The 16,952-nt window shown below is 40.2% G+C and overlaps 1 long non-coding RNA gene across 1 annotated transcript in view; it reads left to right on the top strand.

Moving 5' to 3' along the window:
* Positions 1 to 16,952, top strand: part of LOC132076687 (uncharacterized) — a 273,769-nt gene that overhangs the window by 70,899 nt on the left and 185,918 nt on the right. Inside the window, exon 3 of the long non-coding RNA XR_009418958.1 lies at positions 9,715 to 9,800. This is a non-coding gene — a long non-coding RNA (uncharacterized LOC132076687). The remainder of the gene's footprint in view (positions 1 to 9,714; positions 9,801 to 16,952) is intronic.

Here is a 16,952-nt window from a genome sequence, read left to right as displayed (position 1 = left end):
GCAGTGTTTCAGTTTGTCATTGAGGGCATGCTGCAGAGATGTTACAGCTGTTTTTGAGCTCCTTCTGGGTCTGTGTGGACCAAGATGTAGGAGAAAGAGAGGGGTCTCATCCCAACACTAGGATAGGACATAGCCAGGGGTTCTTCTAGGTGAGATGATGTGCAGCTGAGCTCAGTCATGGGATGCAGCCTCAAACTGGCTTGGCCAAAGCTGCCTAGGCATCCGGGACAGGGCAGGCAGATGAGATCTTTTACAAGCTGCTGCTGCTTGGACAAATAACACTGTGGCAGAAACTGACCAGTGCAGGACATGTTCATTTCAAATCATAATATGAAGTCACTCCCCCACTGATTTAATCAAACTGAAGCTGAGTAGTGGCAGCAGATGCTGCAGTATTACAAACTGCCCAGAACCAAGCTGGCCCTGCACTTTGGCCACAACAACCCCCTGCAGCACTTCAGGCTGGGGACAGAGTGGCTGGACAGTGGCCAGGCAGAGAGGGACCTTGGGTACTGATTGATGGCAGCTGAACATGAGCCAGCTGTGCCCAGGGGGCCAAGAAGGCCAAGGGCATCCTCGCCTGTGTCAGAAATAGTGTGGCCAGCAGAAGCAGGGAGGTCATCCTTCCCTGTACTGGGCACTGGTGAGGCCACACCTTGAGTGCTGTGCTCAGTTTTGGGTCCCCCAATTTAGAAAAGACATTGAGACACTGGAGTGTGTCCAGAGAGGAGGACAAAATTTTACCAGAATAAGGCTGGTAAAAGGTCTGGAGCACAAGTCTGGTGAGGAATGGCTGAGGGAGCTGGGGGTGTTTAACCTGGAGCAAAGGTGGCCCAGGAGGGACCTTGTCACTCTCTACAGCTGCCTGAAAGGAAGCTGTAGTCAGGTGGGGTTGGTGGCTTCTCCCAAGTAACAAGGGACAGGACAAGAGGACACAGTGTACAGCTGTGCCAGGGAAGGTTCAAGCTGGACATTAGGGAGAATTTCTTCATAGAAAGGCTGGTTGGGGACTGGAATGGGCTGCCCAGGAAGGTGGCAGAACCACTGTCCCTGAAGGTGTTTAAGACCAGATGTGATTCTTAACCACAGAATCACTGATTCTGTGATTCTGTGGTTAACTGAACGTTCAACAGCACTACATGGGAAAAATCAAGCAAACTTAATTTTCTTGGCAATAGTTACCCTTGTTTTCCATTGCAGGAGGATCTAGGGCTCTGTGGAATATAACTAGAGATTGTCGTTACAAGCCAGTTTCCCAAGACCTCTTATGCTCAGCCCTGACTCTTAAATTAGCTCCAAAAACTCTAAAAATAGACATTACAGTGTGATTGTTACAAGATTATGTTATGGATTCCACAGATGTAAATTATTATTCAGTTTGGGAAGGTTTTGCATGTATAAATATCTCATAAATACCTTCAAGCAAATATTAAAGGGGTGGAGCATGTTATGTTTTGGGTTTCTATTGGAGTACTTGTTCCAAGAACTAACTTCAGTTGGACTCTAGTGGCAGAAAATTAAAACTGACATAACTTCCACTTAGGGCTGAGAAGGTCAAACCAGTTTTGGAATCCAGACCCAAATCTAAGAACTGTCCCAAGTTCATCAGTCTAGAGGTGTTCCATTAATTTAATGAGCATCCTTGCCACGATGAATTTGGAGATGAGCAGACTTACAAATAGAAGCTGTAACAACAATTACACCAGGAAAAATCAGTTTTTGTCACTGCTGTGGCAGATGTTCAGACAGAAAGAAGTAGTAAGAAAGCCTGTGTAAATACCTGCCACAGCAGTGACAAAACTGATTTTTGCTGGTGTAAAGGTTGTTGCAGCTTCCAGAGCCACTGCTGTAAAGCTGAGAAAACTCTGACTGTTATTTATGTTTAGGCATCCTAGTGTTGCTGTGATGGTGCCCAGGGGCACTTGTCTCATTGTGTTTGCTATAATATAAACTATGGTAATATGGTTGTGTTGCTGTTTCTAGTTATTCACAGAAGTAACTGACTGCTATCTTAAAAAAAAACAAAAAAAACCCCAGTGATTCTCCCTTCTGAATTTGTTATCAGTACAATTAAATTAAGTATATATGTTCTTAGATCAAATATGACTAAAAATTTGCTTTCTGAATGTGAAGATATTTTCTTTGTTCTAGAAATACATCCTAAACCTTATAGAGCAAGTGGTTAAAAGTGAGTGACTGTCTAAAGATACACAAACACAAAAATAATAAAAATTACTATTTGAAATTTTATTTATTAGTTCTTGTAGTGCCTTTTTAGAGTTTTGAAAATGGTGTCTTCTTACCTATCGATGCTTTTTCATATTTTTTTGTATCCAGATACTAGACTCAATTTCTACTTTTTTTAAAAAAAGAAAAAACTTCTCTGTGTTGTCAGAGTCATTGGAATTTATTCAAGTCTTGGTTCTTCAATGTTGTGAATGTTGCAACATGAATGGCTACGGGTAGTCACACAAATTGTAACCAATAGGAAAAAAAATCAATGTTTGTGTTGCTGCTGTATTTTGGAAGGAAATTTTGGCAGTGCAGAATAGGTGTATGTAATAAGCTCTCAGTTTTAAGTATAGTGAGAGGAATATAAAAGGAAATTGCTTGTATTTTTAAGAGTATGAATCCTAAGGGGTATGTTTGCTATGGTTAATATCCCATGGGTTTTGCCCTCCTGCGATACAGTGTGCTGTGCACAAAACTCCTTCACTTGGCTGATCTTCGGCCTTGTCTTGCTGTAGGTTGATCTTCAGTGTCTTTAGACAGAGTCAGCTGTATTTTCCTTATGCACGCCAGGGGTAAATACTGCCCCAATGCACTCAGGCCAGATCCCCTCCCTGTTTCATGTCTACGCTGCACCGTGGACAGGGATGCTCTCAAACCCTGCCTGAACTCCAGTGTTGGGAACCAGCGGATACCTGCCTGCTTTGGTACACGTTTTGGCAGGCACACGGAAGCTGTACTTGCTAACTGCACTGTCGGCGGCGACAATCCTGCAATACCATCCCCCTGAACCTGGGTGTCTGTGTGGTCCCACAGGACACCATGCCTAGATGCTTTCTGGCTGCTCAGTCCCGAGGTGTGCCGGGCACAGATGCAGCGTGGGCATGCTTCCTGCTCTCTCAGGCAAGCAGGTGCAGCCAAAAGGGGGATCTCAGGAGGAGGACAACTGGGAAAGTGCAAAAGGGGTCGGTGGGAACAACTTGGAAGCTCCCCCTTGCTTTCCTTGGAATGGATGCCAATGTTGTTTAAAGACAAAAAACAAACAATGTAATAACCACAGAAACCTATTGGCACACTTTTGGGAAGTCCCATAAGAAAAGAAAATGTGACAGATGCTTACCATCTCGAGTAACTTTATTATCTTAGTGGAAGAATGCAGTAGATACATATGTTTCTATCCTGCCTGTGTCTGAGGTGCTGGTGTTAGTACTGGTATTATTTTTGTTCTGTGTAATGCCTGACATTTTCTAATGTGCAAGTATCATCAGTTACTAAAAACTAAAAGTTAAGTATAGAGCTAAAACCATCTGGTAGTTCAGACAGAAAAGTTAGATAATTAGCTGTTCTTGTCAAGGGACTGTGATTAAAATAGGCCATCTTCATAATAGTGACTCGTTTGCAAGGGACTTCCTGGAAGCCACCTGGGATAATGATAATGAAAAGAACAAAATTAAAAACGAGGGGGAGGTGGTGCCATTATAGCTCATGATGACTTTTGTAAGTGAATTAAGTCAGCTTTTAACTTGAAGGCTGCTTGTGATTTTGGTACTTAGGAAAGAAACTGCGATTGAGTTTTCTGACTGTTTGGCTATGTGCTGCCACTAGGTCAGCCAGGTTACTGCTGGAGATCCTTAATATTTCTGTGTCAAGCTCTGGTTTCGTTGCTCACATCCTTGTTAACTTGGGAGTGCTGCTGGCACAGCTCATCTTCAAAGGCCTCTCTAATCTGTGTAACCCGATGGTTCCTGCTCAGGGATTTTCTTCCATTGGGGGAATCAGTGCTATTAAGAGACACCAGAAGAGGGAAAAAAATCACAACAGCATTACTGCATCATTCTTTGTCAGACGCTGATTGCTACGTGTGTAGCAATGCCGGTGCAATGTGAATTTATATTGATAGATATCTCTTAAGGAATAAGCTGTTTATCAAGTAGTGCTTAGAAGGGAACCTCTTTGTGTAGTGGGAGGAAGGGTCTGTGGGGCTTTGGCAGCTCCAGCCCACCCTCCAGCACTGGTGTGGAGGGGCTCAGTGTTCCCTTGGGCCTCGACTGCTGCAATCTTGTGCTCCTCATCCAAGAAGAGAGCAGCAGGGAAACCTCCAAAGGCTACACAGCACTTGCTCTTTCCTGTATGTGGATTCCTTAGTGGATGCCCTGTGTCAATATGATCATTTTAATCAGAGAGGTCTGACCTGAATCATCTGAGTAGTGTCTCTTTGAGAACACACTATTGAGGGCAGCTATGCTAAATGCACTAGCAGGATAAAATAAATGTGTAATGAGAATGCTCCATCATTGGTGTGATTTAATTAAATGTATTTTCACTTCAGACTGATAAAAACCTTATTTCTAAATCAAATTAATTGAAATTTATTTGTTTTTTTTTTCTTTTAATTGGCAGCTGCTACTTATTAAAAAAATCTAGTAAAGACCTGCTCATGCTGTTTCAGAGGCTTTTAAGAATTTCAGTGTGACTATAATAATTTCTCAGAGAGAATGTGCTGGAAATCTATTGTAAATGTAACCAAGTTCAATACTTAAAATATAGGCAAGGATTAAAAGTACTCTGGGTTCTCTGTGCTTAGATTCTCCTCAAAAAAAAAAAAGCTTCTAAATGATTTTCATTAAATGAAGCTTTTATGTCTCTTTATTCCTTGATTAGGAAAGCAATGATTTGAAAAATTCAAGATATTGAGCTCTCAAAAATGTCAGGGATGCTCAGCTTCAGAAAGCATAAACAAATATTTCAGTGCAATATGCTCAAAATAAATTTCTGTGAATGCTTGCGGATATACAAATAGTCCTGATCAGTTTAATGGGTCAAACTTTCATATAATTAGAAAGGTGCTGACTGTGCTCATGCACGATCAAGTTAATAATGTTTCACTGAATTCTGTATAAAACAGGAGTGTGATGCATCTGTTGAATGCTTATCTAAGGCTTCTTGTAAGAAGTGTTGAATCTGAACACTGCTGTACAAATTTTCTTTTCCTTTTTTGTTAATATTGAGAAAATTAAATTACTGAAAACTGCTTTTGGAGTACTTGAATACCATCAGAAGCAGAAAATCCAGATTTTAGATTGCAAGTGCAGATTGTCACTCATGTTTTAAGTTCTGCCTGCTCATGACCTGCTTCAATATCTACACGTGATGACCTGATGGCCAAGGTTCTACCTTGTAGCAATTTTTTTTGGTGACAATCTTTTCCATTATGCCCAGTCAAACAGTCTGACTTTCCATCATTCTTCCCACCTCTATTGTTATTTACTCACATGGGACAAAATGGACTGAGAAGTGGATGACCAAGGTGAAGCAAAAGAACAGGCTTGGTAATGTTATAACTGGTTTCAGATAAGTCTTGCTAATGAATAGTTACTGTCAAAGGTATGAGATAATAGAAAGCCTGGGCAGCTGGAGTTAAGCACTGTGAAGTCTGAATGACCTCTTGGTGGCAGTTCATTGGAGTAAAATTTAATCTGGTATCAAATTCAGATTTTTTTTTAAACCTAAGGATTGTTATGTGGTATGACAAACCATCAGAATATTCCTTCCCTCCAAATTGTATCTCTCTAATGTGCCAGAAGTTTTTCTCATCTGCTCTTTCATGAGGTGTCTGATTGTAGATTTTTGGTTTGTGCTGTTCTTTGTACAAGTTGGTGAAATTCAGATTTTCCTGTAGATAAGCCTTTGGCTTTTCAGTTGCTTCCGCCTTGCAAAGAAATTAATTCCTTCAAGCCAGTGAGTCTGCAGCTCCAGCTGTGACTGCAGATGAATGTTCTTGCAGGGTCATGTACTGTAGTTCTGAACCTAAATAAAAGGATTAACAAGAGTTCACTTGGAGGAAAAACACTTAATTTCACTATAATAACTATGAGGATCCATAGGGAAAACCAATAAAGCTTTACTATTAAAATTGTTAACAAATGATTATTCCAGCCTGACCTTCTCTTGCCGCTGTTATTGTACTTTTGAACAGTAACAAATGATGGGATTGACCTAGTTCATAGGAGTGCTTTTGTTCCTGGCCTACAAATGATCTTTTTCTTGTAAAATAATTCCTAGTCTAGTTCTTATGAGAAGCATTGATAGTATTTATGAAAGCAACAAGGTTTTCTGGTGCATTTCACACAATCTTCTGCCCCAAAACTCTACTTGGTGTGAAGGAAGAAGGGGCAGCATGCAGACACTGATGCTGGAACTGAGCCTGACACCCAGCAATACCCACAGGATACATCTGATTGCTCCAGAAGTGCATGACTGATTTCCACAGCTAAAACAAACAGCTTTTAATGGTTCCTGGCAGAAAAGGAGGAATTCTAGGGTGAGCAGCTCTCTTCAGTTGCATATATAGACCTCATTGTCTCATCTCCCAGCAGCACCTCTGCTCAGCAATGGGGGAGAGCAGAGGGGCTGCTGGCAGGGTCTTCCTCACTCACTAATATCTCAATTGGCTCTTGATGGCTGTGGTACAACTGCTTTCCACTCAAGCAAGTAGTGGAGAGGGCCAAACCATTGCTCAGGACAATAGCCTGATCCTTCAGGGCTCTCCTCTCTCTGGTGGGCATGCAAGGAGAGGGTGGAAGGATTTTGATTCTAGTGATCTTGACTCTCCCCCCAGCATTTTAGGACTGCCAGCCTCAGGCAGCACTATTGTGTGAGTATACAAAGCAATACTTGTATCAATTTCCTTGGGAAGGAAGTCAGGTAATTAAAATTGACTAATGTGACTGCCTTGATTGGCTTAAGAAATCAAAATCAGATGAAAGTTGTCTAATTTAAAGGTTAAATCTTGGTATTAGCCTTGTCTTCGGCTTTATTTGGGCTTTGGAGGTGGTGAACAAGTCCTGGTTGGTAGGTTGGTGACCATCATGAGCCTCTGTCTAAAAAAGGCCACAGTGCCCATCTGGGTTCCCTGCAGGGAGCTCCTGGTGTTGAAGCCAAGGCATGAAGACTGGTCTCCCCAAAAATGGTCTGTGGTTCTGCTTGGGCCCACACTTGACACCAAAAGCTGGAAAGCATTTTGGGTTCTGTTGTGTGCTTTTGTGTTCCTTATTTTTGCTTCAAAGATTTTGTCCCTATGAGGCATGTTTATGTGCCTAGGATATATTTTCAAAGAAATATAACTTGTAAAAGTATTCATCAATCTGTCTTTCATCAGTAGGTAACCTAATACTTTTACTTTTTTCAGATAAAAGAAAAATGTATGGATAACATTGTGCTTTGTTTCAACAATGTTTCTCATTTATTACCAGATGAGAATCACACTCAGCTTTGACTGGTGACCTACTCATTTTATTTCTCTCCAGTTTTGTTGCTTGCACACTCAGGAATGTAGTTTTGTTTTTTTTCCCTCCTTATCATTATTTTGTGGAGCACCTTCTGAAACTGTAGAGACTACCAACAGTCCATAGGGATGGCCTAGGAGCCACAGTCTGAATAGAATTCCACACGAACTTTTGTTCTTTGCTATAACCGTGCTCCAGCACTCTTTGTGCTGAATGTTTTTGATGGTCTCTTGTTCAATACTTAATGTGGCTTTAATTAGTCACAAGTGGCAATTATCCTCTAAAGTTAGGAATCGCAGTTAAATAAATTAGGTATGCTCTTCTATCAACTAATTTTATCATGTTGTTTTTTGGTTTTTTTAATGCCTTAAGTTCAGGTATGCAGCTTGTGCTTTAGAGAGGTTTCTGTTTTTCCTACATTCTTCAGTGATGTTGGATCTCCTTGCAGAGAAATTGCAGATATTCTATTGGAAGAGACTCCAGTTTTAACAGCATGTATTTTGGAAAAAGTTGGCTGATATTTTGGCTGGATTTTAAGAACCTTAGTGTTATAAGATGAAAATTATAGATCAAAGCCACTGCAGGTAATTGTACAACTGTCAGGTGTCTCTATATATGTTAGGTCTTCATTGGCTCATTGTTGAATTCACACCAGTGGGATTTAAATGTGAATAGGGAACTGTAATTTAGGGTCTCCTTCTGCTGTGTAATAGCTTGAATGTACACCAAGTTTATGAGATGCATTCTGGATAAGGCTAACTTACATTTATCTGATTGATTTATTGATTTAATTTGTAAAGAGAAGAAATATCAGAGGAGTCACTAATGAAATAAGAATATTACCTGATCCTGCTGTATTTTATTTCTTAACACAGAGACACACTGAAGCCTCTGCTGCATAATATGGGGTGAGGTTCTCTAGGCCTTTAGGCAGTTATGTAAAATTGAGGTTATGTGAAAAGACATAGAATAGAAAAGTTAGAATTAGATAAAACATTTCAAGTTTTGTATATGATGAGATGGGTTTCTGCTTGTGGATTTTGTAAGCTTCATTTCTTTGTAAATGAAGTACAGGCAAACGCAGTTGTAGCCCTATCCTGAGTGATGCTTTGCTAAGCCTGACTTACTGGCGGAGGTAGCTGGACTGTCCATGAGGAGCAACTGCACTGAAGCAGCAGAAATCAGAATGTTTTTCCATGTGTTGCAGATTGCTGGAAATTGAGTGGGACCTGTGTGGAGATTGCATTGTGCCCCTTAGATCTGATGGAGATAGTTTTATAATGTGCAGCAGGGAGGAGATGTGTGCTACAGAGGAAGCTCACAATATAGCATGCTGTGCTTTGTAAGATCTGTGTGCTGCTATAAGAAGGACTTTTCCTGTGCCCTGGAAAGCATGTTTTGTCCATGCAGTTTATGGTGCTATGCTTGCAGACATGGGAGTTAACTGCAGTATGTGAAATCTGAAAGGTTAATTTCCCGACTACATTGTTACTCGGTTAGTCAAGCAGACATGTAATACCAGCAGCACCCATTTCTTCCAATTCAATATTTGATTTATAAAAAGAAGATTTTGCAGAGATACCATTTAACTGATGTAAGTGGCAGAGCTTTTTAATGTACTCATCTTACGGTTCTAAAGTCAAAAAGCAGGACTAAACATAGCTGTGTCCAGAATTTTAAAGTATTTCTTGTACCTGGACATTAAACACAGAACTTTCCAACTGAAAATAAAGAGTATTAAGGAAAGATGTATTTCACATTTAGCATAAGTAATTCTTTCTATAAAATGCAACCATAATTTGGGAATGTTATTTCTTTTCCTGTGAGAACTGAAAAACTTCTCTAGAACTACTGTGAATTAGTATCAACAAGTGAATAGGTAGATGCAGCATAGGTGCCAAATGATCAAACCAACTGTGGATTACTGTTTCTCTTTTGATTCTTCTATTTTTATATGTCATGTAGATGTGTTTCATCTATAATTAGTCTTGTAAGTAATTGTGTTACTTGTGGCTCTGATTCTGCCTCAGCAAAATGTATCACAGTTTTGAATGCATGGAGAAATTCGAAAGCATGGGAAATAAAAAAAAATCCTTGCAAATTCAGTGTCACACTGAATTCTGAAATATTATTTTTCTGTTTGCAATGGATTTGGTGGCTTTTATATTGTGTAACATGCTATTTCTTTTTAAACACTTAGGAGCTTACCAGATCTTTTTATGTGGTTGCTGAAGCATTGTTGTGGGACAGCAGTAATGATGGATGGATGAACAGAATATACTTCAGGTAAGAAATCAGATATATGCCATTTGGTATGGCTGCTCATTAACTTTCCTCACATTGTTTTGGTTCAGCTTCAATAGCAGCAATATTTAATGTTACACCACTAAAATTCACTGAATATAAAATATAAATCTCTTGTCTACATGAATGTTTACATATATCTCTCTGTAAATCAGTGTCAGCAGGTTTCTTGTTTTCCTTCTAGATCTGGTAACCCTGGTAACAGATGCTGCTGCTGTTACAGTCTTTACCCTTGCTACTGTATAAATTTCCTTAAGAATTTTATTTCACATCGATGGTTACAACTGTAGGTTTGAATATAAAAATGATTTCAGCATTTCTTGTGTGGTTTGGGTAACTTGTTCTTTAAGGCTGTGCCAATTCAGGATATAGTTGTCAAGTTTTTGATATCCTTGGAAGTTAATGCAAGCCTGTTAAAGCCTGCACAAAGGCAAGCGAAAGTTGGTATTGATTTAATGCTTGCTGTGCCACAGGCTTCGTGAGAAAACACGGACAAAATCTTTAGTTTCCATATCAGTGGGAAATAAGTGCCTAGGTACCAACATGCTTGTATTTCTGGTAGAGAAAATAGTGTGTCCAGGGTGTTTTTTTTTTGTACAACTCTGATATTCCCAGGGCTAAATTGACCTTTCTGTGTGCCTGAGGATCACTTTGCGGTGCTGGCAGGGTGGAGCTGCCCATGCTCCAAAGGGAAGCTGGGTACTGCTGAGTGCACATTTCATCTACAGAAAAAGGCTTGGCCTAATGTGTGAGGGCTGTTTCGAGTCACACGTGGGATTTGGCATCTTTGGCTTCCCAACTGCCCTTGTCTCCTCCTCCTCTGGGAGAGCATTGTGAGGACAGACGTGGTGGAGACTGCACTGTGTTCAGGCTGGAGCCAGATGTGTTAAAGACTTGTCTTAAGGCAAGGACACAAAATATACAAAGGAAAGACCCTGGAGTTTATTTTCCAACTTGCAGGGTGCAAGAGCATAAATATATATCTGTGGATCAAGGACCAGGTTAGGCATAGAGATTTAGGGAAGGCATAGTGGCCTCCTGTCCCATGGAGTGAGTGATGGCTGGTGCCAAGACAGGAGAGTGGAGCACGTGATTGCTTTCCAGATCCACCTCTCAGGCTCCACAGATGGACATCTGTGTCTGTTGGAACCTAGGACATCCCTCTGTCTGTCTTGAGCAGCCAAGACCCCTGCTAGGGGGCTCAGAGACTTTGGCACAGAGCTTAAGATGCCTGTGGTTTTGATTATGACTTGTGGAGCAAGTTACCAACTTTAGATGAAGATCTACAGGCCACAACAGTTAAGTAGGATGATAGTGAATTTATCATGAGGTGAAAAAGTAGATTTTGGGGTTTTCTAGAATAGGGGTTCAGGGGGCAAGGTGAAGGAATCTGGGTGCGTCCAGCCTTTCTCCTTCTTGTTCTTGGCCTCCATCTTGTGCTGTGATGTTGGCACTTTTGGATTGGTTTAGAGTAGAAGCTCACTGTCTAACATAGGTGATAAGTATTGGAAAGCAATTGTAAACAATGTATACATAATTTTTAGTATAAAGACATAACACCACCCTGGGAGCAGGCAGAGTGCCTGGACTGTCTTGCTGAACGGATCTCAGCTAGACAGGAGAAAATATTTTATAGATAAGGAACAATAAACAACCTTGAGACCAAGAAATTAAGAGCTCTGACTCCTTCTTCGAGTGCTGGGCAGGGAAAAGAGACTTTCTAATGCATCTTGGGATCACTCTGGCCAGCGAGAGGCCCCAAGATGTGCCAGTGCTGGCTTCTTTGTTGGGTAGTCTTGGCTGTGCTTTCCCTTTCTGTGGATTTGTGGATTTTTAGGCTCTGCCACTTTGTACTATTCTGGATGCCCCAGCTGAATTCCGAGAGGGAGGAAACAAATAGTTCCTGAAGTTAGTTTTGAACCTCCTACTTGCTAATTTCATTTAACCTGGGGACTGGGTTGACATGTCAGGAGACTCAGGAGTTGAGATGAGCATTTTCTGCTCCAGTGGTGTGGTAGGAAAAGATGAATGGGTGCAAAGCTTTAAAGAGAGTTTAAAAAGCAGCTAGACTAAGATTTCCTTGAAGTGAAATAAAACTGTGGGCTTTCTGTGGCCCTCCCACTGCTAGTGCCTTCCTGATGAATAGGTTTGAGGCAGCTGCTTGGACCTGTCTTGCTTTCATCTTTTAGTTTATTTCCCATGATTTTAATAGGAATTTGAGGCTTATGTTCTGTACCTCCTAGTGTTAGAGAAACCTACAGAGAAGATGCTCTGTCATCTGTTAGGCAGTCATCCTGCCATTTTTTTTCCTGACAGGATTCAAAATTGTTTGGAAGAAACTACCATAAATTTAAAATATCCTGAGGATACATACTCAATGGGTTGAGCCTCCCAGCAAGACATTAAAATATAGCACCATTAATCAGAACTGAACTATAGTTTTTCTTGCTGTTTTTCATTTCTACATTTAAAACATTGCTTTTGGGTTCACAGAAACTTTAGATGGACTAAAAGAAAAAAAAAGAAAAAAGGAATGGCCCAATGATGCCTTTGCAGCAATATCACTGCACTGAGTACCTGACTGTTCATGTTGCACTGGATGTGTTGAGGCTATAGAAGAAAGTGTGAATATTGCATAAATCTACCTGACTGGCTTAGATAGAGTCTCAGGAAAACACTATGCAATATGTATGATGTTAACGATTTTGGTAGGATTGCTGAACTGGAAAAGGCTGAAAGTGAGCCTCTCTGAAAACCTAAAATTTGAGACTGCGAATGTGCTAAATACAGAATTCAGAATAGGACTGTTTTCCATGTAAAGGCATTTCAAATTCTGTAAAAGCAAGCAGAAAGTAAAACAGCTCTTAGCAAAAATCTTAGAGCCAGTTGAAGGAGAATAATCTAATTATTCTGATTCTCCTTCTTGGCAGAGAATATCTGGGAGACAGAATTTATGCAGCTGGATAGAAGCTTGGTTTATTTATGCTCTTGATTTTTGTTTTTGTTAAAAACAGTGGAGATCTTGGACTTAATAAGTGATTACAGAACCAGATGAATGTTGTACACTTTTTTCTATCCCAAGTGCCCTTATTTTCCCTTCTGTGTCCATATTTGGGACTAAATCCTTATGAGATACAGGGAAAATTGGATGAAGCATATCATTCAAGGCTATTTCACTTAAGGATGTCTCCACTGTGTGCATTCTGATGACTCATGGAAAAACATGTAAAAGACTGCACAGCCAGCTTGTTCACTTAGAGGAAACTCAAGCCCCCAGAATATGGGCAAAGGATTTCCCCTGAGTCCCTTTTGTGAGGCTGATGGGCAGTGAACTTGCTTTGTGGTACAAAATGACCAAAAGGAAGAACTTCAAATGAAAGAGCTTTGTAATACTAGAACTGTGGGTGAACGGTTTGCTCGCTGATTTAAGCCTTCAAAAGGGAGATGTGACAGGGAGAAGGGAAAATCTGCTTTGTTTTCCTGTACAACATGAAAAACAGGGAGGAGTGGCCGAGAAAAATGTGTTGTGAGATTTTGGAAATGGAGAAAGTGAATTGGACAATTTGACTAGACTAAGGAGAGTAAGGCTTATCCACAGATCCTCTGGATGCATGTGAATATGTGGAGGTGGATTGTTTCTTGCCAGAGATTTGTATAAAATTGTAAAAACAGAGCAGGTTGTGGGGATTTTTTTGCCTTTTTTTTAATATTCTTTTTTTCTGTAGCAGGATATAAATAGATTGTAAACTTTGGCAGGACTCTTAACATCTGAACATTTCTGGAAACTGACAATGTTTTTGTAAAACTGATTCTGGAACTACAATAAATGAGATATTTTTTTCTATAGACTCCCTCCTATTAATTAAATGAAATAGTAAGTTTTATATTTGTCCAGAAGGAGGTCCAAACAAACAAAAAATTGAGATTGGAGGAGCCAAACAAGGATAAATGATGAGCCAAATTCCCAAACTGGCATTGACCTACCAAGAGTTTGGAAAAAGTATTCTTACAAGCTTCCTTTATTATTTTAACCTCTTGAACAGAATAATCCCGTCCAAACAGCTATAAACACTTTCCAATAGAGAAGTTTATGACCTAGTTTTTGACTGAAACACAGTATCACAGTGTTTGGAAAGAAGTGAAGATGCTGGTGGCAGTTCCTCTAGCACACTGCACTAGTAACATTGTTTGCCCTTTTTTTTTTTTTTTTTTTTTTTTTGGTTGATTGGGGTTTTTTTTTGTTTTTTTTTTGTTTTTTTTTTTTTTTTTTTTTTTTGCAGTAGGTGTAGACAGTTAAATGCCTGAGGTGGCATGCAGAATTTTCATTGATGTCTGAAATTTTTAGCAGAGCACTGTTTGGTTTGTAAAAATGATCATTCTAGGATTATCTCAACAGGAATTCAGCAATTATAGGATGCCTTTCTAGATCCTGTGTTTGGAACAGTGAAGGGAAAAATAAAGATGCATTTGTTCTGCACACAATTATAGATCTGTTTTGGAGAGACAGGGATAATTTTGATTAGGCTTCATTCCATTCATGGCCCTCCTGTCAGGAGCAGGGCAAGGACATGATGGCAATGGGCTCAGAGGAGGTGGGAACAAAAACACTGAATTTGGGATTTGCACATCCAGTTCTCTTCAACTGGGAAGAGACTTGCAGGAGGCAAGAGCAGGCCACAGTTCAATTATCTGCTCTGGTGAGAGACTGGAGGAGGCACCACTTCTGCGCTGGGGGAAGCAATGCAGAAGTAAACTAGATCTGCTGTTACAAGTTTTGGGTTGTTTCCTTTTTGTTGCTTTTCCTGTGACTCACTGATACAACTGAAAGTGAGGGAGCTGTGCTGACCTCCATCAGCTGAAGCTGTGGCCCATACCAACCATCCCTGTTTTCTGCTTTTTTAGGGAGGTTGGGAGTGATCTTGAAAGCACAGATCATTCATGTCAAGAAGAGTTTCTGAATGCTGTTGAAATACATTAAATAATACTTGGTTAGCATGGAAAAGAGCTGTAGTTAAAATTCTTGCAGTGTTTCATTTATAATTCCTTTATTGTTTCAGTTGCTTATAACTTCCTGAACTGCTTATGTCTCAAACTGAAATTTTCCAGACTTGATCTTGGCCTGACAGTGACCTTTCTTCTCTTTTCTTCTTTGTTTCTCTTTTCTCTGTGGTATTGAATGAATATGGCTTGGGCATTTCATCTGTAACGAGAAGAAAGTAGCAGCAAAATACATTGTGGCTATTACATTAAGACTCTGAACAGCCCAGGCAGTGCAACTGTTAAAAAAATGACGAAAATCATCAAAAGTGCTTTTTGAATTTTATGAGACTGTGTGAAAGTGGGCACTTAGATATCAACTTTGGGTCCTGAACTTTCTCTTCATCATGCACAGTCATTACACTCTGTCACAATTATAACATACAGTTATTTTGCCTAATCAGTGTTCATCTGAATGAAGAAGTGAACCTTGGTGAAAGAATAGATCTGTTTTTCACTGTTTGCCATGACCCTGGTGAGACAGGGCTTTGGGAATTCAGGCAAGTGCTGTGGAATGGGAGCCCTTTGGGGCATTCCTCCTATCCCACAGTTAAGGCTGAAAAGTGCTAAAATCTTCAGAAACTCTTCTGGCAAAAAATTGTTTGTTTACCACAAATCTTAAACAAACTTTTTGATCAGCTCTACTCAAGCTGTCTCCTGTAGTAGTTTAAATCAGAACCCAAATGTCTTAGGGGATGGAAGTTAAACCTGGGATGAAAATGGTGGAAATAAATTGTCCAGAGTTTTCCTTCTAATTAATGTGAATATCATATCAATTTATTAACTTGTGTAAAGGCTACTGGTTATGGCAGTGATGTTGCTAAACAGCAAATAATGGGATTTGACTTCTTGACTCATAATATGTGTTTCAAAAAAAAAAACCTCATGTGCTTTCCTGTTGGCTTGGTCACGGGCTCACTTTGCCTTAAAGACTGTGGTTTTTGCCAAGGACAATCATTGTGAGTATGTCTAAAAAGAAACATAAGAAACTTTTCGTTTTTAGAATTGGCTGCTCACGGTCTTCTGTGTTCCATGGGAAACACCAGTTCCTGTGCATTCATGAATCATCTCTGTTTCTGCTGCTAAATGGTTGTGTATTCCCAGTGATGCAGACAAGTGCCTCACTCTAAGAGCAGCCAGAGGGTGAGAACTGAGCTGCCAGTACTCCTGGCAGAGGTTCCCTGTGTTCCCTGTGCTCTCCTGCCCTTTAAGTGAATTCCCTAACTCTGAACCTCCTGTGTCATATCACAACTCTCTGATCTTGTAGAGGACTGTAGAAACTTTGTTCACACCTTATTATAAACTTACATCTGTCACCTGCAAGCTTGTCCCTTGCAGGAGCTCAGGAGTGCTGTTCAGCCACTGCTGCAGCAGCACTAGGTAAAAGTAAGGCACAAATAAAGTGTAAAGCTGCTAGGTAAAAGTAAGGTGCTCATGGCATAAGCTCAACTTTTCATGTTGCCAGGGAATACTTAGTCCTTGTTGGAGAATAGTATTATATGCTGGTTTTTTTTTAAGATTTAAAGGTCTCGGATGTAGGGTTTGGTCAAAAAGGACAAAAGTTCTATCACAACCACTTTCGCCTTCAACAATGAAAATCAAAATGTATCTTCTGCACCACAGTGTGAAACAACTGTCTTGAAGTTGCATTGATCTGTCATAAAAAGCAGAGTCTAATACCAGACTTTAACTAATACCAGAACTTTAAAGAAAACTGCACTGTGTCTATAGTTTATGTCTTCAGAATGGGAGAAATTATTTTCTTTAAATCAGCCGCCAGATTTTTTGTCCAATCTACTGTTCTTTTGATGACAATCTTGCATTCTAAATTCTTTCAGGCATCCTAACATCTGGCAAATTATTAAAGTGGAATTGTTTGGGAAAGGTACAGTAGTAAATGTCAGATTCTGCAATTAAAGTACAGCCTTGTCCTTAAAGCTGGCTTTGATGGTCCTAATGAGGAAGAATAATGCATCCTTTGCTATTGGCAGCAGGTAGTGAGTGGCCACTGCAGGTGTTGTGGGCACTCCCTGTTGGTCCCAAAGTCCTTGGTGGGTCCTTTGCTCCTCACCATAATCTGCCTGAATGTCATCTTTG

This window comes from Ammospiza nelsoni, chromosome 1, assembly GCF_027579445.1.
Source record: "Ammospiza nelsoni isolate bAmmNel1 chromosome 1, bAmmNel1.pri, whole genome shotgun sequence".
Taxonomy (NCBI): domain Eukaryota; kingdom Metazoa; phylum Chordata; class Aves; order Passeriformes; family Passerellidae; genus Ammospiza; species Ammospiza nelsoni.
The sequence above is the reverse complement of the archived record's forward strand: the minus strand, read 5'-3'. Positions and strand labels throughout refer to the sequence as shown.